The sequence below is a fragment of the Oncorhynchus nerka genome, linkage group LG12 (genome assembly GCF_034236695.1).
Source record: "Oncorhynchus nerka isolate Pitt River linkage group LG12, Oner_Uvic_2.0, whole genome shotgun sequence".
In the NCBI taxonomy this organism is placed as follows: Eukaryota; Metazoa; Chordata; class Actinopteri; order Salmoniformes; family Salmonidae; genus Oncorhynchus; species Oncorhynchus nerka.
This window is the reverse complement of record NC_088407.1, coordinates 42,446,865-42,469,126: the sequence shown is the minus strand read 5'-3', so window position 1 is coordinate 42,469,126 and position 22,262 is coordinate 42,446,865. Positions and strand designations below refer to the sequence as shown.

At 42.6% G+C, this 22,262-nt stretch overlaps 1 pseudogene; it reads right to left on the bottom strand.

Annotated features, from left to right (window-relative positions):
• Positions 1–22,014, bottom strand: part of LOC115138247 (G protein-coupled receptor 137Ba-like) — a 70,762-nt pseudogene extending 48,748 nt beyond the window's left edge.
• Positions 22,015–22,262: the final 248 nt, after the last annotated feature.

Below are 22,262 nucleotides of genomic sequence, written 5' to 3'. Positions count from 1 at the left end.
CAGAGCCAACCATGCAGAAAGCCTAGTTGCTAATCTGATTGTAGACTAAGACTGGACTGTGCCAGACAGAGAGAGGGCTAAAGTAGAGGAGGCAGGCCAGGCGACAGAGCTGAGACAGGAGGAATAATAATTATTGCTTTTCTCATGTTTATATAAGCCTGGATGCCAGCTAGCTCGGAATCCTCACTGAAAATGGTTCATTATTCAATTTTGAGAGTGAAACAATTGCAAAAACAGAGCAATAATTTGTTTGTATTTCAGGGAAGAGTCTGAGACTGATACTAAATTCTAAGACTCCTAGGCTAGGACTACTCATCTACACAACTGGGTATTGGTTTGTTGCAGTAGACATTGTCTGTCTAACACTACATTCATTGAGGTGTCAATACATTCAGCAGTAACCTGATTTCTAGCATAGGTGGTCGGCTTTTTTACAATCAGAACTGAAACATGCTGCAAATAGATCATCGCTAAGCTACTAGAATGGTAGTGAGAAATATATCTTAAATGGGGTCATAAAAGGACTGGGTGGGCATTGCGGTCAGGATTAGCAATCCCATCACGAGCTCACTCTTGAAAAATATATGTTTTATCTCAACTGGGCTAACTCAGATAAACAGAGAAAAAACGATATTAAGGTATTGAGATATTGAGGTCAGGGAGAGAGACGTTAGAGAGATGTCAGGATTCAGGAATGTGTTCTAGTGCTAGAGGACCAGTGGACTGCCCACCTCACTGGATCAAGGTTGACATGTTTATGAACTTCCCTGGACGCTAGACTATGGGGACTGACAGTCTAAAAAGAGATAGTGGAAGATACTGTGTGTGTGTGTGTGTGTGTGTGTGTGTGTGTGTGTGTGTGTGTGTCATGCTGCAACCAGATAACACTGCTACTCCTACTGCTCTCTCTTCGTCCGCCCACGTGTTCTCGCACACCCCGAGAGCTTCTGGTCAGCGGGGTGGTGGCACCGGGATCCTCATCTCTCCCAAGTGGTCATTCTCTCTTTCTCCCCTTACCCATCTGTCTATCGCCTCCTTTGAATTCCATGCTGTCACAGTTACCAGCCCTTTCAAGCTTAACATCCTTATCATTTATCGCCCTCCAGGTTCCCTCGGAGAGTTCATCAATGATCTTGATGCCTTGATAAGCTCCTTTCCTGAGGACGGCTCACCTCTCACAGTTCTGGGCGACTTTAACCTCCCCACGTCTACCTTTGACTCATTCCTCTCTGCCTCCTTCTTTCCACTCCTCTCCTCTTTTGACCTCACCCTCTCACCTTCCCCTCTACTCACAAGGCAGGCAATACGCTCGACCTCATCTTTACTAGATGCTGTTCTTCCACTAACCTCACTGCAACTCCCCTCCAAGTCTCCGACCACTACCTTGTATCCTTTTCCCTCTTGCTCTCATCCAACACTTCCCACACTGCCCCTACTCGGATGGTATCGCGCCGTCCCAATCTTCGCTCTCTCTCCCCACTACTCTCTCCTCTTCCATCCTATCATCTCTTCCCTCTGCTCAAACCTTCTCCAACCTATCTCCTGATTCTGCCTCCTCAACCCTCCTCTCCTCCCTTTCTGCATCCCTTGATTCTCTATGTCCCCTATCCTCCAGGCCGGCTCGGTCCTCCCCTCCTGCTCCGTGGCTCGACGACTCATTGCGAGCTCACAGAACAGGGCTCCGGGCAGCCGAGCGGAAATGGAGGAAAACTCGCCTCCCTGCGGACCTGGCATCCTTTCACTCCCTCCTCTCTACATTTTCCTCTTCTGTCTCTGCTGCTAAAGCCACTTTCTACCACTCTAAAGTCCAAGCATCTGCCTCTAACCCTAGGAAGCTCTTTGCCACCTTCTCCTCCCTCCTGAATCCTCCTCCCCCTCCTCCCTCTCTGCAGATGACTTCGTCAACCATTTTGAAAAGAAGGTCGACGACATCCGATCCTCGTTTGCTAAGTCAAATGACACCGCTGGTTCTGCTCACACTGCCCTACCCTGTGCTCTGACCTCTTTCTCCCCTCTCTCTCCAGATGAAATCTCGCGTCTTGTGACGGCCGGCCGCCCAACAACCTGCCCGCTTGACCCTATTCCCTCCTCTCTTCTCCAGACCATTTCCGGAGACCTTCTCCCTTACCTCACCTCGCTCATCAACTCATCCCTGACCGCTGGCTACGTCCCTTCTGTCTTCAAGAGAGCGAGAGTTGCACCCCTTCTGAAAAAACCTACACTCGATCCCTCCGATGTCAACAACTACAGACCAGTATCCCTTCTTTCTTTTCTCTCCAAAACTCTTGAACGTGCCGTCCTTGGCCAGCTCTCCCGCTATCTCTCTCAGAATGACCTTCTTGATCCAAATCAGTCAGGTTTCAAGACTAGTCATTCAACTGAGACTGCTCTTCTCTGTATCACGGAGGCCCTCCGCACTGCTAAAGCTAACTCTCTCTCCTCTGCTCTCATCCTTCTAGACCTATCGGCTGCCTTCGATACTGTGAACCATCAGATCCTCCTCTCCACCCTCTCCGAGTTGGGCATCTCCGGCGCGGCCCACGCTTGGATTGCGTCCTACCTGACAGGTCGCTCCTACCAGGTGGCGTGGCGAGAATCTGTCTCCTCACCACGCGCTCTCACCACTGGCGTCCCCAGGGCTCTGTTCTAGGCCCTCTCCTATTCTCGCTATACACCAAGTCACTTGGCTCTGTCATAACCTCACATGGTCTCTCCTATCATTGCTATGCAGACGACACACAATTAATCTTCTCCTTTCCCCCTTCTGATGACCAGGTGGCGAATCGCATCTCTGCATGTCTGGCAGACATATCAGTGTGGATGACGGATCACCACCTCAAGCTGAACCTCGGCAAGACGGAGCTGCTCTTCCTCCCGGGAAGGACTGCCCGTTCCATGATCTCGCCATCACGGTTGACAACTCCATTGTGTCCTCCTCCCAGAGCGCTAAGAACCTTGGCGTGATCCTGGACAACACCCTGTCGTTCTCAACTAACATCAAGGCGGTGGCCCGTTCTTGTAGGTTCATGCTCTACAACATCCGCAGAGTACGACCCTGCCTCACACAGGAAGCAGCGCAGGTCCTAATCCAGGCACTTGTCATCTCCCGTCTGGATTACTGCAACTCGCTGTTGGCTGGGCTCCCTGCCTGTGCCATTAAACCCCTACAACTCATCCAGAACGCCGCAGCCCGTCTGGTGTTCAACCTTCCCAAGTTCTCTCACGTCACCCCGCTCCTCCACTCTCTCCACTGGCTTCCAGTTGAAGCTCGCATCCGCTACAAGACCATGGTGCTTGCCTACGGAGCTGTGAGGGGAACGGCACCTCAGTACCTCCAGGCTCTGATCAGGCCCTACACCCAAACAAGGGCACTGCGTTCATCCACCTCTGGCCTGCTCGCCTCCCTACCACTGAGGAAGTACAGTTCCCGCGCAGCCCAGTCAAAACTGTTCGCTGCTCTGGCCCCCCATGGTGGAACAAACTCCCTCACGACGCCAGGACAGCGGAGTCAATCACCACCTTCCGGAGACACCTGAAACCCCACCTCTTTCAGGAATACCTAGGATAGGATAAAGTAATCCTTCTCACCCCCTCCCCCTTAAAAGATTTAGATGCACTATTGTAAAGTGGCTGTTCCACTGGATGTCTTAAGGTGAACGCACCAATTTGTAAGTCGCTCTGGATAAGAGCGTCTGCTAAATGACTTAAATGTAAATGTAAATGTAAATGTAACCATAGAGATCTTTTTCAATAATTCTAATTCCTAATTCTATGCCTGCAACTAAGCAGTACCCGAACAACAACAGTTCAGTAGAGAGCCCAGTTATCTAGGTCTAGCTGTTGATATCACTCTGACTGGATCCAATCTGACAGCAGTGAAACACACAGCCCCTCTCCTGGGAAATTAAGTATTAATGTGGAGGAAGACAGACCACAATAAACAGTGAAACTGAGCTCTTGTTTGGCTGGAGGGTGGGTGTGTGAGCATGTGTGTGTGCGTGCGTGCGAGTGTAACAATATATTGAAAAACAATCTGAAGATGTGTACCAGTTTGTGCATTTGTGTGTGTACATGTATATGTGTTCCATGCTGCCCCTGCCTCCAGCTATCTATCCCCTGTGCAGGACACACTGAGAACTCAAAGCGGACTACTCAACCTACCCCCACTATCCTGTAGCCTAAACACCCCTATGGAAACAGGACAGATTTCTCTTACATCTCAATTCTGAACTTGACTCTCCCATGTAAAATCAGACAGGTCATTGACCCATGAGCATGGAGAGTCTCACACACACACTGCTTTTGTGCTAGTACCGAGAGAATAGAGAGCGTGGCCAAAAGCATTAACCTGTTACCTACATTTGAAGAGAGAAAATAAACAGGCTGCAGCCTGTTTGTGTGTGTGTGTGTGTGTGTGTAATATATATATATATATATATATATATATATATATATATATATATATATATATCTGGGGAGTGTCAGACAGACAGGAGTGTGTTTGTGCACACAAAATGTAAACACATGACTCCCATAAGCAGGTCAGTGAAACACACAACACTGTGTGTGTGTGCGTGATTGAGAGAGAGCGAGACAGACAATATACAGTTGAAGTCAAAAGTTTAGAGAGAGAGAGAGGCAGGGGGAGGAGGGTGTGTGTGTTTGTTGTTTACTAGATCTGAATGTCAGCAGTGAATATAATGAAGCTTAAGCAATGTCCATACAGACATTTTCACTGTTAGGTGTCAAGCAAAGCACTTGAGAACTCACCACAAGCGTACCAACGTTTTGGATGCCCCTCTATCCTCATATCTTTTTCTCTTAAGTTATTCTTAAAAAGGGAAAATTCCCCACCATACACTATTTGGGGTGTTTTTTCCAGACTTTGATTATGCACTATAGCATTTTTTATTTGTATGATATCAACGGTTGAATGAGCCTGCTGTCTGAAATATAAATTAATGGAGTCGTGTTTTGTTGTAATTATTGTGGTCTTTGTGTTTCGCTGACTGCATGATGACGCTAGCAGAGATTAGATATGGTTGTCTTTGTTCAACTGAGCCATTCAATCTGCCAGGATATTGCAGGATATCTAGGTTGACTCATTTTCAATGGCTTTGTGAAGACTACAGCCTTACAGGAGCCCTACTTCCTTGTCCAATTGTCTTCCCACCCCCTAAGGCGGGGGTTTCAAAACAGGGGCTGTACTAGTTTCTACAGGTTGACAGGAGCTGTTACTGTACAATGATTACCTAAGATTGCTCAATAATTACAATGGTCGCTTCTGATGATTACTTTTTCCAAGAAAAGCTGGAAAGAGGAATCTTTTACATAGACATACACTCACAGGACAGTTCATAAGGTACACCTATCTAGTACCAGACAGGACCCCCATTTGCCTCCTGAAAAGCCTGAATTCTTCAGGACATTCTACAAGGTGTCAGACACGTTCATTGCTCAATTGGTATCAATAGCCCGCCTGTCTGCTTACACAATTATTGCCAATCTCCTTCGACCTCTCTAATCAATGAGCTGTTTTCGCCCACAGGACTGCCGCTGACTGGATGTTTTTTTGTTTGTCACACCATTCTCAGTGAACACTAGACACTGTCACGTGTGAAAAGCCCAGGTCAGGCCTCCTGAGTGGCGCAGTGGTCTAAGGCACTGGATCGCAGTGTTGCGGCGTCACTAAGCCTAGGGTTCGATCCCAAGCTGTGTTACAACTGTCTGTGACTGGTAGTCCCATTGGGCGACTTACAATTGGCCCAGCATCGTCCAGGTTAGGGGAGGGTTTGGCCAGGGGGCTTTACTTGGCTCATTGCAATCTAGCAACTTTTTGTGGTGGGCTGGGTGCCTGCAGGCTAGACTTCGGGTTGTCAGTTGAACAGTGTTTCCTCCGACACATTGGTGCAAGCGAGGATTGGCGGTCATGTTTCGGAGGACGCATGACTTCACCTGTGCCTCTCCCGAGCTCGTTGGGGAGTTGCAGTGATGAGACAAGATCGCAATTGGATATCACAAAATTGGGGAGAAAAAGGGGGTAAAATCACAATACAAAATAATTAAAAAGCCCAGGAGGGCGACCGATTCTGAGATACTGGACGATCATACCACGCTCAAAGTCGCTTAGGTCAATCATATTGCCCAATTCTAAATTTCAATAGAACAGTGTCTGCCTGCTTTATATAGCAAGCCACGGCCACGTGATTCACTGTCTGTAGGAGCGATCCATTTTCGTGAAGGAGGTGGTGTACCAAATGAATTGGCCGGTGAGTGTGGTGTGGTTTTCATACAAGCCCTTGCACACCGTTTTTAGTTTTTATCTGTATTGTTGTCTATCACTTGTTTTATTTGGTGCAAATAAATCTAATTACACTGAAGAGGAATTGAGACAGTGAGAACAAGAATTGCGAGACCAGCAAGCAGCGGCTCCTGATCCTGGAGAGCCACAGTCAGACACTGACTGGTGGTGTCTATGCGGGTGCTGTCTAGCCATGACAACAGAAGAGGAATGTCTGTGCTGCAACACATTTGATCGGGGACAGTTCTTACCGAGGGTCACTGCAGACCCCATGGATGTGTGACAGACCATCAAAGTTCAGATGCACATATGGATAGAGGGGTACAGGAGACTTCTTCAGAACCTCCAAGATCAACTGGCTGCAGCAGCCTAGAACCAGCTGGAGCAGGACGACAAATGACAAACGAGTCCGTTTTTTTTTGCTGTCGGTAGACATCTAGCAATATAAGTACTATTTTTACATGAGGCAGTGTTGTTCAGTACAGTACAATTCCATGATCGATCCAGCCATAACGGGGCTTGCTAGTACAACTACAAGCCAAGCTAGCCAGCTTTGTTTGCTATACATAAAATGTATTGTAGCCTAATGTCATGGCTAGCTAGCCTCAGTGCATCTCATTAGGAGCAAAACTGGATACATTTTTGAAGGTGATGACAAATAGTGAAGGAATGACTTTGGCTTCATGACTCATATTAGCCTGAGTAACTATACCTGTGTGTTGTAGCCAGCTAGCTAACGTATGTCTGTGAGACGTCTCATTCTGCATCGTGCTGCTACAATAGGAATTCAGACAGCACACAATGATTGCCCATGAAAGTCTAATTGCATTTTTTTCATTCTCTCAAACATTCTCCACTTGGTGGCCTACAGATTCTTCTTGGGAGTTTGTTCTACGTGGGGAAAAGCTAGGCAGAGGACACCAAATCTCATTGCCTGCATTGTTGGGGCCATTTGAGCAATGAAAGGTTCCATAACAAATCGCCACTTGTATAAAAGTGATTCCAAACACCTCACTAGACCCCCCAAACACACCATATGCAAATTTGCTTTGTATAACTGTCATATTTATTATAGGCGTTAGCAGTATATTTTTTTCTACTATATACAGTGCCTTCAGAAAGAATTTATACCCCTTGACTTATTCCACATTTTGTTATGTTACAGCACAGGTGTCAAACTCACGAAGGGCCGACTGTCCGTGGGGTTTTCTCTTCTTCTTGTACTCCAATGTGTTACAGCCTGAATTCAAAATTGATTCAACATTTTTTTTCTTACCCATCTCCTTCCTGAGCAGTATGATGGCTGCGTGGTCACATGGTGTTTATACTTGCGTACTATTGTTTGTACAGATGAATGTGGTACCTTTAAGCGTTTGGAAATGGCTCCCAAGGATGAACCAGACTTGGAGGAGGTCTACAATTTTTTTCCTGAGGTCTTGGCTGATTTCTTTAGATTTTTTGTGACACGGTGAATAAGTGAAATAGTCTATCTGTAAACAATTATTGGAAAAATTACTTGTGTCATGCACAAAGTAGATGTCCTAACCGACTTGCCAAAACTATAGTTTGTTCACAAGAAATTTGTGGAGTGGTTGAGAATGCTGTTCATGGACTACAGCTCAGCGTTCAAAACCCTAGTACTCTCCAAGCTCATCCCTAAGATAAGGACCCTGGGACTGAAAACCTCCCTATGCAACTGGATCCAGAACTTTCAGGCGGGCCGCCCACAGGTGATGAAGGTAGGCAACAACACATCCGCCACACTGATCCTTAACACGGAGGCCTCCTCAGGGGTGCGTGTTTAGTCATCTCCTGAACTCCCTGTTCACCATGATTGCGTGGCCGGATGACTCCCAACACCAGGTTTGCAGATGACACAATGATGGTATGCCTGAATACCAATGACAATGAGACAGCATATAGGGAGGTCAGAGACCTGGCAGTGTGGTGCCAGGAGAACAACCTCTCCCTCAACGTAAGCAAGACAAAGGAGCTGATCATTGACTACAGGAAACAAAGGGCCGAGCACGCCTCCATTCACATCAACAAGGCTGTAGGAGAGCAAGTCAAGAGTTTCAAATTCCTCAATCATGGTCCACACACACCAACACAGTCGTGAAGAGGGCACGACAATGCCTCTTCTCACTCAGGAGACCGAGGAGATTTGGCCCTCAGATCCTCCAGAGGTTTTACAGCTGCACTATTGAGAGCGTCGTGATTGGCTGCATTACCACTTGGTATGGCACCTGCTTGGCATTCAACCTCAAGGCGTTACAGAGTATAGTGCATACGGCCCAGTACATCACTGGGGCCGAGCTCCCTGCCACCCAGAACATCCAAACCAGGCGGTGTCAGAGGAAGACCCTAAATAAAAGTGTCAAAGACTCCAGCCATTCAAGTCATGGACTGTTCTCTCTGGTACCGCACGGCAAGCGGTACCGATGCACCAAGTCTGGAATCAAAAGTCATAAGAATGTCTTAATGTTAATATAACTACCCAGACTATCTGTGTTGACCCTTTTTGCACTAACTTTGACTCAACACTGCTACTGTTTATTATCTGTCACTTTTTTTTTCTTTCTTATTCCTAGGTACAGTATATGTACAGTGCATTCGGAGTATTTAGACACCTTGACCTTTTCCACATTTTGTTATGTTACAGCCTTATTCTAAAATGTATTGTGTTTTTTTTCTGCATCAATCTACACACAATACCCCATAATGAAAAAGCAAAAACTGGTTTTTAAACATTTTTGCAAATGTATAAAAAAAAATAAAAAATGAAATATCACATTCAAATAAGTATTCAGAACATTTACTCAGTAGACTTGTTGAAGCACCTTTGGCAGTGATTACTGCCTCGAGTCTTCTTGCGTGTGACAATACAAGCTTGGCACATCTGTATTTGGAGAGTTTCTCCCATTCTTCTCTGCAGATCCTCTCAAGCTCTGTACAGAGTATCTCTCTGTACTTTGCTCCGTTCATCTTTTCCTCAATCCTGAATAGTCTCCCAGTCCCTGCTGCTGAAAAACATACCCACAGCATGATGCTGCCACCACCATGTTTCACCGTAGGGATGGTGCCAGAGTTGTCAAGATTGTTTCTCAAGGTCAGAGTCCTTCAGGTGACTTTTGGCAAACTCCAAGCGGGCTGTCATGTGCCTTTTACTGAGGAGAGTCATCTGTCTGGCCACTCTACCATAAAGGCTTGATTGGTGGTGTGCTGCAGAGATTGTTGTCCTTCTGGAAGGTTATTCCATCTCCACAGAGGATCTCTGGAGCTCTATCAGAGTGACCATAGGGTTCTAGGTCACCTCCCTGACCAAGGCCCTTCTGCCCCGATTGCTCAGTTTGGCAGGCAGGCCAGCTCTAGGAAGAGTCTTGGTGGTTGTAAACTTCTTCCATTTAAGAATGATTAATGCCACTGAGTTCTTGGGGACCTTCAATGCTGCAGAAATTGTTGATACTTTTCCCCAGATCCGTGCCTCGACACAATCCTGTCTCAGAGCTCTACAGACAATTCCTTCGACCTAATGGCTTGGTTTTTGCTCTGACATGCACTGTCAACTGTGAGACCTTATATAGACAGGTGTGTGCCTTTCCAAGTCAAGTTCAGCCAATTGAATTTACCACAGGTGGACTCCAATCAAGTTGTAGAAACGTATCAAGGATGATGAATGGAAACAGGATGCACCTGTGCTCAATTTCGAGTCTCATAGCAAAGGGTCTGAATACTTATGTAAATAAGGTATTTCTGTTTTTTTATTTAATATCAATTTGCGAAAATCTCTAAAACCCTGTTTTCGCTCTGTCATTAGGGGTATTGTGTGTAGATTGAGGATTTTTTAAAAATTAAATCCATTTTAAAATAAGGCTGTAACATAAAAATGTGGAAAAAGGGAAGGGGTCTGAATACTTTCCGAATGCACTGTACATATCAACCTCAATTACCTCGTACCCCTACACATTATTATTACATGTTTTACTTTATTATTTCTCTATTTTTTTTCTCTCTGCATTGTTGGGAAGGGCTCGTAAGTAGCATTTCACCTGTTGTTTACAAAGCATGTGACATAACATTTCATTGATGACCACATCCAGCAATTCCAGGAGGAGAAACAAACAACATTCTTGAATCCTTGTGTTCCGAATGAAACAAACAATATCGGTGTATCAGAGCTCTGTTGGACTGGCCTGGCTACCCACTTCCACTGTGTATGTAGAGTGAAGTTGCCCCAAGACACTCATCTTAGGTCAGTTTTGTGTTTTCCCCAGTTAAGGTTAAGGTTGGGGAAGCTGATCATTGATCCTAGACCTAGGGGAACCTTCACCCCAGAGCATATCCCACAGCCACGTCTGTAGAAGTCAGAGGGCTATGGCTGCCAATACTGTGCCATGGTGCCAACTCTGGCCTAGTTGGTTACACATTATTTCACAAAACCACAACACCGATCCAGAGTAAACAACGGTGGTGAAACAGAATCTTCATGACACCACTGGTTTGTTTTGGAGTTTGGGTATTCTCCTTGAATCTTGAAGTTCTTAAATCTTCTGCTCTCAGATCATCAATATGGTCAGGACTTGCATGCCGAATCTGCCTGAGCAGACGGAGTCAACATATTACATCTCAGTCTTTCCTGAAATCCCAAAATATCAGATCTTGGATATCCACAGTCGGAACTCATTATCTTGCAAGGAGACATCAGCTAACTTGTTGACACTTGTTTATTCTCAGGTGTTTGAAGAAGAGTGAATCCCCTGAGAGTTGTAAGGCTGCTTTTTAGCATCTGAATCAATATTTCTCCGTTCGGATTGAGAATGACATGCATTTTGATTTTGAACGAGTCTGTCGTCAAGCAGGTACCATTTAGCTCTCTCTCTCCCCCCTCTTTCTTCCTCTATCTGCCCTTTTATAACATTGAAAGAGAGTGAGAGAGATAAGTTTAGCTTTCTCTCCCTCTTTCTCCATGCTCCTCTTCACCGTTTCGTAAGCCACATGTCAGCTGAACTGTAATAGCACAGAGCAGCCAACAGGGCTCCGGGAAAGCATGCATCAGGCCTGACGACAACTTGCACAGATCACATGCATTGTGGAATGGCTGTTAAATGCAAACAGTTGGTATTTAACCTGTAGTGACACCCCATCCCGTGAACGGGACCGTTATCATCTGACACTAATTAGCATAACGCAACGGACATAAATCTTCCTAGAAAATATTCCTATTCATAAATCACAAGTGAAATATATTGGAACACAGCTTAGCCTTTTGTTAATCACCCTGTCATCTCAGATTTTCAAAATATGCTTTACAGCCAACGCTAGACAAGCATCTGTGTAAGTTTATCATAGCCTAGCATAGCATTATGCCTTGCTAGCAGCAGGCAACCTTGTGACGGAAATCAGAAAAGCAATCAAATTAAATCGTTTACCTTTGATGGATTTCGGATGTTTTCACTCACGAGACTCCCAGGTAGACAGCCAAAGTTCATTTTTTCTAAAAATATTATTTTTGTAGGCGAAATAGCTCCGTTTGTTCTTCACATTTAGCTGAGAAATCGCCCGGAAATTGAGGTCACCACAACGCAGAAAAATATTCCAAATTAGCGCCATAATATCGACAGAAACATGGCAAACGTTGTTTAGAATCCATCCTCGAGGTGTTTTTCTAATATCTTTTCGATAATATAGCCGTCGGGACAATTCGTTTTTCACCAGGACCGATTGGAGTAATGGCTACCTCTGTATTTTACGCGAGAATCTCCCTCGGAGCCACCATGTGACCACTTACGCAATGTGGCCTCCTACGGCTATTCTTCAACAGAAATGTGTAAAACTACGTCAAAATGCTGTAGACACCTTGGGGAATACGTAGAAAGCGTAAGCTCGTTGATGGTACATTCACAGCTAAATAGGGAGTCATTGGCACGCAGCGCTTTCAAAACCTGGGGCACTTCCGGATTGGATTTTTCTCAGGCTTTCGCCTGCAACATCAGTTCTGTTATACTCACAGAGAATATCTTTACAGTTTTGGAAACGTTAGAGTATTTTTTATCCAAAGCTGTCAATTATATGCATATTCTAGCATCTTTTCCTGACAAAATATCCCGTTTAAAACGGGAACGTTTTTTTTTTTCAAAAATGAAAATACTGCCTCCTAACACCAAGAGGTTTTAAGGCACAGTGAGCGATAATGCATTTCCGCCACACAGCCATGAAAAATATATTGGTCATCACTTTGCCCCCTATCTCCTGGGATTAGGTAGGGGTGGAGGAGGAGAGAGGGAGGTAGAGACTTTTACAAGGGGAACATAAAAGCACATGACACCTCATGCATGGCTGTGTTGTTAGAAAAGTGGACAGGTAGGCCTTGACACCTGAAATTCTGTGGAAGTGTGGGGGCTGTGCAATGTACGAGTATGAACGCAATCACACACACACACACACACCTTATGGAAGGGACTCCAGCCCTAGTTTGCCATTGATGGAATGTAATGTTATAAAAAATAACAGAAATTAGCCAATCATCAACTGGGCTGGATTACCACAATTATTATGTATATTATCATGTTACAAATATTTCAATTAGAAGAACTGTCATCATATGGACAAACACAAATCATTGACTAAGTTGGGCATGTGTGACCTGCAAAGTGCAACAACAGGTACCAACTCACAATGAACATCCTTTGAACAGATCATGAATAATTGGCACATCCCTCTATGAGGTCATTGCCAATTGCAACGCAAAGCTTCCAGGTGAGAACTAACGCCTCCCTCACACAACAACCACCCAATCCACTATGAACATCCTTATCCATCTTTACAAGAAAGGCTCTGTATTTTGCCAATACATTTGAGAAACTTCAGATGATTTACGCTATATATGTGAGGCAGAGGGCGAGAGCGCTTTACTTCTCTCTTATACTGCAATCCCCTTTGGTTGTGCCTGGAATAGGCCTAGTAAAGGACTGAGAAAGGGTAATGTAATGCTCCTGCAGCTCCGTCTGATTGGCTACCGCGTTTAAATGTCACCTCGGCACAGCCCTGGCAGTATCAGTGTGCAAGTTCCACTTCGCTTTGCTGAGACTCACACACCTCTCTCTTTGCTCCTCTCCAAAACAAATAAACACTGACAAAGTCAGCTCGGACAGGACAGCTGCAATGGATTTTGGCCTATGCCCCACAGAGGCTGCCAGTACTGCCAGCTCTGGGACACAGTAGGGATTGTCCTAATGTTTTGAGGGATGCTGTTGTTGCTGTGCGCAGTGAGCTAGTGCACAGTGGAACAAAGACGAGTGAGAGGGAGTGTGAGAGGGACTGCTGTGGCCTACATTGAGAAGAAAATTTAATGGGAACCGAGCATCAAAGTATTTTCAGTTGTGAGAGTCGCTTTAGACAACCTAGGTTTTGGCTGTGGGAACCAGGGGAATAGTCTCGTGATTGTGAGGAGATTTTTGTGATTGCAGAATCTAAAGCCAACCCTGCAATCTACTATTTTCAATGGGATTTGCCTATACATAATTATAGAATATACACTGAGTATACAAAACATTAAGAACACCTACTCTTGCCACGACGTAGACTGACCAGGGGAATCCAGGTCCTTATTGAGGTCACTAGTTAAATCCACTTCAATCATTGTAGATGAAGGGGAGGAGACTGGTTAAAGAATAAATGTTAAGCCTTGAGACAATTGAGACATGTGTTGTGTATGTGTGTCATTCAGAGGGTGAATAGACAAGACAAAGATTTAAGTGCCTTTGAACGGGCTATGGTAGTATGTGCCAGGCGCACCGGTTTGTGTCAAGAACTGCAACGCTGCTGGGTTTTTCCACGCTCAACATTTTCCCGTGTGTATCAAGAATGGTCCACCACCCAATGGACATCCAGCCAACTTTTCAACTGTGGGAAGCATTGGGGTCAACATGGGCCAGTATCCTTGTGGAAAGCTTTCGACACCCTGAGTCCACGCCCCAAATTTATTGAGGCTGTTCTGAGGGCAAAAGAGGTGGTGCAACTGAATATTAGGATTGTGTTCTTAATGCTTTGTCCACTCAGTGTACATGACATGATTTTAGCTTCTCTACACTGGCTACCAGTCACCTTTAGAATAGATTGTATATTTATATTAATCATGTTTAAGGCTAGGCTCAGTTTAGCCTCTTCCTATATCTCAGATCTTTTTAAAAAGGACGCAGCCTGCGATCCTTTGGCAGGGCACTGATGACCAGAGGAGAGCAGGCTTGCAGATTCAGTCCCTCTTTTTATATCCTTGTTGAAGACAGACTTTTATATTACGATGCTGTAAAGGCACATTTTTAATGTTTAATTTAATATTTTAAAAAATTATATTGTTTTTTTCTACCAGGGTTTTTTCTAATGAAAAAAAGGGCTTAGGTGGTGGGTGTGGCTGGGGGAGTGGCAATAAGCACTGACGGTGAGCCAAATTGGAGGCGGAGTAAAGAAATGTTAGCATTTTTAAGCCAATTTCATACAATTCTAAAAAGCTGAGAGCCATTTTTGGCCATTTTAAAGCAAATGTGACCCGTTTCAGGAAACTAGGCGTATGTTGAGGGTCGCTACTTCACAGGAGAGCCATTTGAAAGTAAACTCTTTTTTTCATCAAAATGTGTTTTTTGGCAGAAACGCCTTTTCGAACATGGCCATGTGCCTTAATAACAAACTTGTATGCCATCTGTAAATTGTTAAATTACGAGCCTAGTTGGTTTAGCCACAGAAAAAGTCAGCAACCTTCCTTAAAGTGTACTGTTAGCTAGCTAACATTAGCTGGATGGCTCGCTAGCTAACGTTATGTGTATGCTCTCCACTTCCTGGAGGACCGAGTTTTGAAATCAGTGGAATTCGAGTATGATAGCTAAGGAGATGGAGAAAACACCTGGTCTCCGGATAACATCTTTAAGCTAAGGGCAACCATGGATCCGACAGGAGGCGCGTCCATCCATGATGTATACGGGTAAGATAGTTTAGCTAGACTTTCAGATATTAGACATTTCTAATTTTAACAGAAAGTGGTTTTATTTCAAATATAAAGTTAGCTAACTGACTCGCTAACGTTACGTGTATGATCGTATTATTCATTTCTCAGAGCCATTTGCTTGACTAGTTATAGCCTAATGTTAGCTAGCTAACATTTAACCTGGTTGGTTAGCTACCTGCAGATTCATGCAGGGTAGTAACGTGATGAGTTGGGATTATGGTTCATTGTTAAGCTAGCCACATGTCTTAACAAAAGACTCCACTATGCAAGTATCCATTTCAATAGAATGTCACTGCAACAACTGTTGATAGACGTACTAGCTGGTAAATTCACTCTGGCTATCTACTTCGATTTCAGACCATGGGTAAGATAGTCTAGCTAGATACATTTTCAGACATTACACGTTTCTAATGTTGACATCGTCTTTTCATTTTCATTTAAAGTGTACTGTTAGCTAGCTAGCTAGCTACCGGTCTTAACAAAAGACACTCGTCTGAGTGTGCCAGAGCGCAGAATAACTGATTAATTTATGAATGCTCAACACACAATACTTATGTGTCTGGAAGTAGCTTGCAAGCTAGCCATAGTTAGCCAGTTAGCTTGGGTGCTTGACTGCAGTTCAGTTGTGAGGTCAGAACGTTCGGATCAACCCTACTCCTCGGCCAGAGCATCCAGTGTGCTCTCTGAACGCTCTGAAAGTGAAATGCTCTGAATTTACGAACAGCACAGTTGCAGTCACCAAAGCTCTGGATAACATAACAGCTTAACCAGCTCTGCTAGGGTGAGTAATGTTCAGTGAGCTGTTCTCTCAATTGTGTCTGGAAGTAGCTAGAAAGTTAGCTTGGGTGCTTGACTGTATATTTTTTATTTTTTATTATTATTAACCTGTTGCTTCTACTCGGGACGCTTGCGTCCCAACTAGAGCTCTGGAAATGCAAATGCGCTACGCTAAATGCTAATAGTATTAGTTAAAACTCAAAAGTTCATTAAAATACACATGCAGGGTATCGAATTAAAGCTACACTCGTTGTGAATCCAGGCAACAAGTCAGATTTTTAAAATGCTTTTCGGCGAAAGCATGAGAAGCTATTATCTGATAGCATGCAACACCCCAAAAGACCCACAGGGGACGTAAACAAAATAATTAGCATTTCGGCGTTACACAAACCGCACAATAAAATAGAAAACATTCATTACCTTTCACCATCTTCTTTGTTGGCACTCCTAGATGTCCCATAAACACTATTTGGGTCTTTATTTCGATTAAATCGGTCCATATAAAGCCTAGATATCGTTATATGTAGACTGTGTGATAAACGAAAAAAACATCGTTTCAAAACGTAACGTAATTTTTTTAAATTCAAAAAGTCGACGATAAACTTTCACAAAACACTTCGAAATACGTTTGTAATGCAACTTTAGGTATTAGTAAACGTTAATAAGCGATAAAATTCATCAGGAGGCGATGTAAAGATCATTAGCTGTCCGTCTGGAAAAATGTCCGGCTAGAAACTCAACGAATATATCCGGTCCTAGACCGGATTAGATACGGTGTCCTGTATGTGTTTGACCAAGAAAAAACTCGAAGGGAAATGACAAGACTCTAGACACCCTGTGGAAGCTGTAGGTACTGCAACCTCAGTCAATTAATTGTGGTTCACGTTTATCAATGGGTTCAAGTAGCGCATGGATATATTTTCCCCATTTTCAGTGATCAGTTTTTCCTGTGCTTTTCGATGTAAATGCCGTTCTGGTAAAGCCACAGCAGTGATTTAACCAGTTTTTTAAACGTCTGAGTGTTTTCTATCCACACAGACTAAGCAAATGCATACACTATATTCCTGGCATGAGTAGCAGGGCGCTGAAATGTTGCGCGATTTTTAACAGAATGTTCAAAAAAGTAGAGGGTCGACTGAAGAGGTTAACAAAAATAAAAAATAAACGGAAATATACAAACAAGAGTACATAAACCTAACAGTGGGCGTATTTCATATAGTATAACTTTTTGACAAATTGAAAAAGTATGGAAAGCATTGTTTTTTTGTTTTTACACTTACTGATAGAATTGAAATATGATTTTGAAATGACCCTAAACAATGTGAATAGGAGTTTGTTCTCCGCCCACTTCATTTTATGGATAAAGAATCTGCCATGAAAAATAAACAAATTAACAATGAAAGTTAAATCAGTGTCCATAAAATTTGGATCAAAACAGAATATCTGTCATTCAAATTAACATTAATTGTAGTTTATTTTAAAATACATCTTCTAATTCACTTGAAAATCTTCTGACATAAGAACAGTCCCAAAATAAATGGTCAAGAGTCTCTGGGTCACAACCACAAAAGACACATATGTTATCTATAGCTATTTTGAATCTGTGTATAATAAAAGGTCTTTACAGGGGTGCTTGACTGCTTTTAGTACAGAACGCTCGGATCAACCATTAAAGAGATGGGTGGGGCTAAAGCTTAAGAGTGTGTTAACGATACTGAATGGGTGTATAGGGGCTCTCCAGTAGTAGTACCAAAACATTCAAAGCGCATTTTCTCTTACATGTTTATCAACTTTCAAAGCAAAATTACTTTCCCATTGTTCCTCAACTGCAGAGTATGATATACCATTGTGGCTCTACTTTAATCCAATGTAAAAAAAAAAAAAAAAAAATTAAAAATCAAATTTTTCTACATAAGACCGATTTGAGCCGCTTGGTCACAAATTTTGTAAAATTCAAGAACATTTTGCCATATTTAAAGTTAGTTTCTACAATTCTGTGCATTTTACCGTAGCTAATGCTATGTTTTTTGCAAAAACATCAAATGAATACTGCTAAATTCATTGTTTTCAATTCTCCAGTTCTAGCTTTAATTTTGGTGATTGTTAGTCCTCAAAAGAGTATTACACATTTTTATTCATTATCGTTTCTACATACTTTATATTGTGTTTTAGTCATTTAAGTTAACACAAAGCATTTTAGCAGCCCCAAAAATGTATTGACAAAAATAAATAATATTTTACACTGATTGGACAGTAGTACTTTTATTTTATGATGTGAAGAACTTTGTTACTTGTATTGAAAAGTACTATTCAATTATTTATTTTTTATTATTATGATTAGAGTGCAACACCCTGGCCGTGCCGGAATATCCATATTTTCGTTCTAAATAGTAGGCCGTTTGAGAATGGAAAAAATAAAAGTTTATTAGTTTGCGACATTTAGAAAATTGGGTATCCTTTAGATGCCATACTAATTTCAGCTTTGACAGCAGCTGGTCAATTAGATATGGGGATGCGCTACCGAAATCAATGAATAGCGGGAAACAACGCAATTGCGCATGAAGCATTCTCAGCATGTGTAAATAGAATGTTTAATAGTATGCAATATTTCAGAAATCTAGTATGGTTTAAATGGCAGGATGTTATACTTATTTTGGCTCTTGATCTAGTAGAATTCGATGCACACTTTTACACAATGCATTGGAAGAGGTGGGCTGCGAGTGATAGGCCCTAGTTCTCCTCAAGTAGCCAACAACAGAACTAGGCTACTTAATTGGGAAGATGCCCGAAGCTTCTGCGGTGGTGTTCTATTGTAGGCTAAGTAGTTTTTGTTCTCCTTAAAAACATTCACAAGTATTGCATCATAGACTACATCTTTGAAAAAATAAGTAAAATGCTGTATTTATTTTTACCCAAAGTGGATTTCTGTTTTCTCACTGAAAAGTGTTTATTTTTCTCTTGGTCTTCGTCAGAGCTTTAAAACAAAATACTAAACCACCTTTTGATTTCTGAATGTGTCGCACCAGGGACTCCAGATGTGGCTGGGTTACTGATGTCATGTTAATCAGTCCTTTTAATTTGAACATATGGATTGTTTTAGTTTTGTAGGCTAGACTACCTACTTAATTATTGAACTTATGGATCAAGCCTTAGCATTCTGATCTTGTTCACAATGATCAGTGCTTTATTTTATTATGTTGCTGTCCAGCGGTTCTAAATTTGCGATTACTGAAGAAAACGCGCAAACAAAACTGAGGTTTTCGGATATAAAGAGAGACTTTATCGAACAAAAGGAACATTTATTGAACGTCTTCTGAGTGCAAACATATGAAGATCAAAGGTAAGTGATTAATGTGATCTCTATTTCTGACTTGTGTAACTCTTCTACTTGGCTGGTTACTGTTTGTAATGATTTGTCTGCTGGGCTATGTTCTCAAATAATCGTAAGGTATGCTTTCGCGGTAAAGCATTTTTTAAATCTGACACCGTGTTTGGATTCACAAGAAGTTAATCTTTAAACCTATGTAAATTAGTTGCATCTTTTCTGAATTTTTATAATGAGTATTTCTGTATTTGAATTTGGCGCCCTGCAATCTCACTAAATGTTGTCCAGGTAGTGTCCCACATACCCTAGAGGTTAAAGGCAGCCTGAGTCGGCCTACAACTCTATTCCTATTCTATTCAGTTTAGAGAAATTCATCATATTGGAAATGAGCTATTATCAGGCTGGTTAATGCGATGCATGTCTGTTGAATTTCGAAAAGTCCACCCGCACTCGGCCCCGCCCCACATACTCAGCTACTGCGTTGCGACCGTGGCATACCTTTTACGAAACAGTACCTTCTAATCAGTATGCGACGATGAGTAACTAGTATGTAGTTTAAGTATGTAGTATGCATACTACATACTCAGTCCGGCTTTAAACTTACTCTTTAAAGTTCTAATAGTAGAATGCACAAGTGCAATTTTGAAATTGGGAAGTACATCATCAGTTGCTCTTGTGATGTTAGTCATTGCATACCTTAGAGAGCTATTGAAAACTTTTCAGAAATGTCCAGATCAACTAGCCCATGTCAGCTAACGTTTTTTTATTTCGGTTTATTAGCCCATAGATATTGTTTCAATTTTTTTGTCACTCAAATATCACATGAATATACACTAGACATTGCAAAATGTATAGCACCACAAGAAAGTTTGCTTTAAAACTGCTACATTTTCTTTGCACCCATGAAAAAAATTATAGAATTGCTGGAAATAAGCATTAAACCTGCAAAATTACAGTTAACAGCAAAAAGTTTGCTTCATGAACAGTGCTTGTGCTCATAGAAATAGACGTGGTGTAAGCTCGCAAAGGGGGGCCCCGAATGAAAACGTTTGGGAAAACCCTGGGCTAGCCTACCTGGTCCAGATTTGAAATCTGATGAAGACTTCATTTGGATAAAGCAAACATCTACCAGATTAACACACAGTTTTCACTTAAGACTCACGTGACATTGTGAAATCTCTGTAAATTATTACATGGGGGCCATACTATGTATGAAATCTGGTGTTTGTATTACCAAATGCACAATTCCTTCCAAATCTGCCTCACTATATAAAATGCGTTTCTGATTCTGACAAGTGTCCCAGAGAAGGTGAAGAAGTGTGAGGCAATAATGTACCTAATGGGGTCTCAGGAGAGCTAATCAGGTTGTGAGAGGCTGAGAGCACAGTGGGTCTTGGGGGTGCTAGTGACTGTCACCCCCAGCTGTGAGCTTCTGTTCTTGCCCCAGAAACATACATGACCGTCTCAAGAGAAGATCAGATACTGGGCATTTGCTGTTGTCAACAACAGCACTGACTGGGCTGGAAGATATTGTTGTTCACTTTTGCAGAAATATAAGAAAACAGCCAGGACGGGATTTGTGATAAAGTGACATTATCAGGACAATAGAAGGAGTTGTTTGTCAAAGCTATTAATCTGAGCATTTCTATATCACTGAAACAAATATGTCAATATAGGTCTCTTTAAGAGTTAAGGCACAACAAGACATGTCTGCACCATCCAAGGCTAATGGATTAATTGCCATTATATGCATACTGTCAACAGACATCATCTTCACTTCAAATAAAGCATGAAACGACATGTCCAAAAAAAATGATAATCACGTTTAGTTGATTTACTTTTGACATTGTGTCATTGTGTCATTGTGTGACAGGCAACATGAAAATCATGTCTTCGCAACATCTGAAATCACACGTATCAATATAGAACATGCACTTACTTACCTGTGCAAAATAAAGATTGAGCAGACACAGAGTGAAAAATTGGAGGCATACTGGAAAACAGTACAAAAGCCAGTAAGGGAAATGCTGCAACTGGTTCGCTTGGACAACGTTCTTGAAGTAGAATGAAAATAATGTAGTCCTTAGCGCTGACCACAGCAAACAGAGAAAAAGAAAGACACTCTGGTAGCTGAAGCGCTTGTGTCCATAACGCAAAATGAGCCAAAGTTGCAAGTAAACAAACACAAAAAGCAGGGAATATAGGATGGTATACACAATGGTGAGTCCGAGCTCCACAGACGGAGGAACCGCAGCTCGAATCGGTTCATCACTTGAGTCAGTTACAGACGTGAAATCACTGAGGCTGACCTGGTTATCTGTCAAAAACATAGCGAACGGATAAATCTAACATCGACGACTTAAATAAGCATATCTAATGTTTAATTCTAAAATAATAAAAAGGTCAAACTTTTGATGTAAAAAAAAAAACATAAACGTCCACTGAAAAACAATAGCTCGAGCGCATCAAATCAACTGCCCTATAAACTAAAACGAATGGTTAGCGATAGCATGTGTGTGACTTTCTACCATGGATGACTTTACAGCTAGGTATAAAACTGAAGACAAACAAGAAAACACTCCAGGGGACACCCCCAATCCCCGCACAGCAGCTCCCCCGTGCAAAAAAAAAACTAACTAAGAGGGGAAAAGGGGGCGTGATGCAGGGAGCGAGCAGCTGAGAGTAGCGGTTGTCACTAGTTACCCCACCCACAAATTCAATATTGGCAATATCGTCAAAATTCATGAAAACAAAAATGAGAAAGGTTAGGTTTAGGTATAGTGTTAGCAATGTCGTTAAGGTTATGTTTAAGGTCAGGTTTAAATTAAATTTGAGGAAGATAAATTGTATAAATGGGCGGG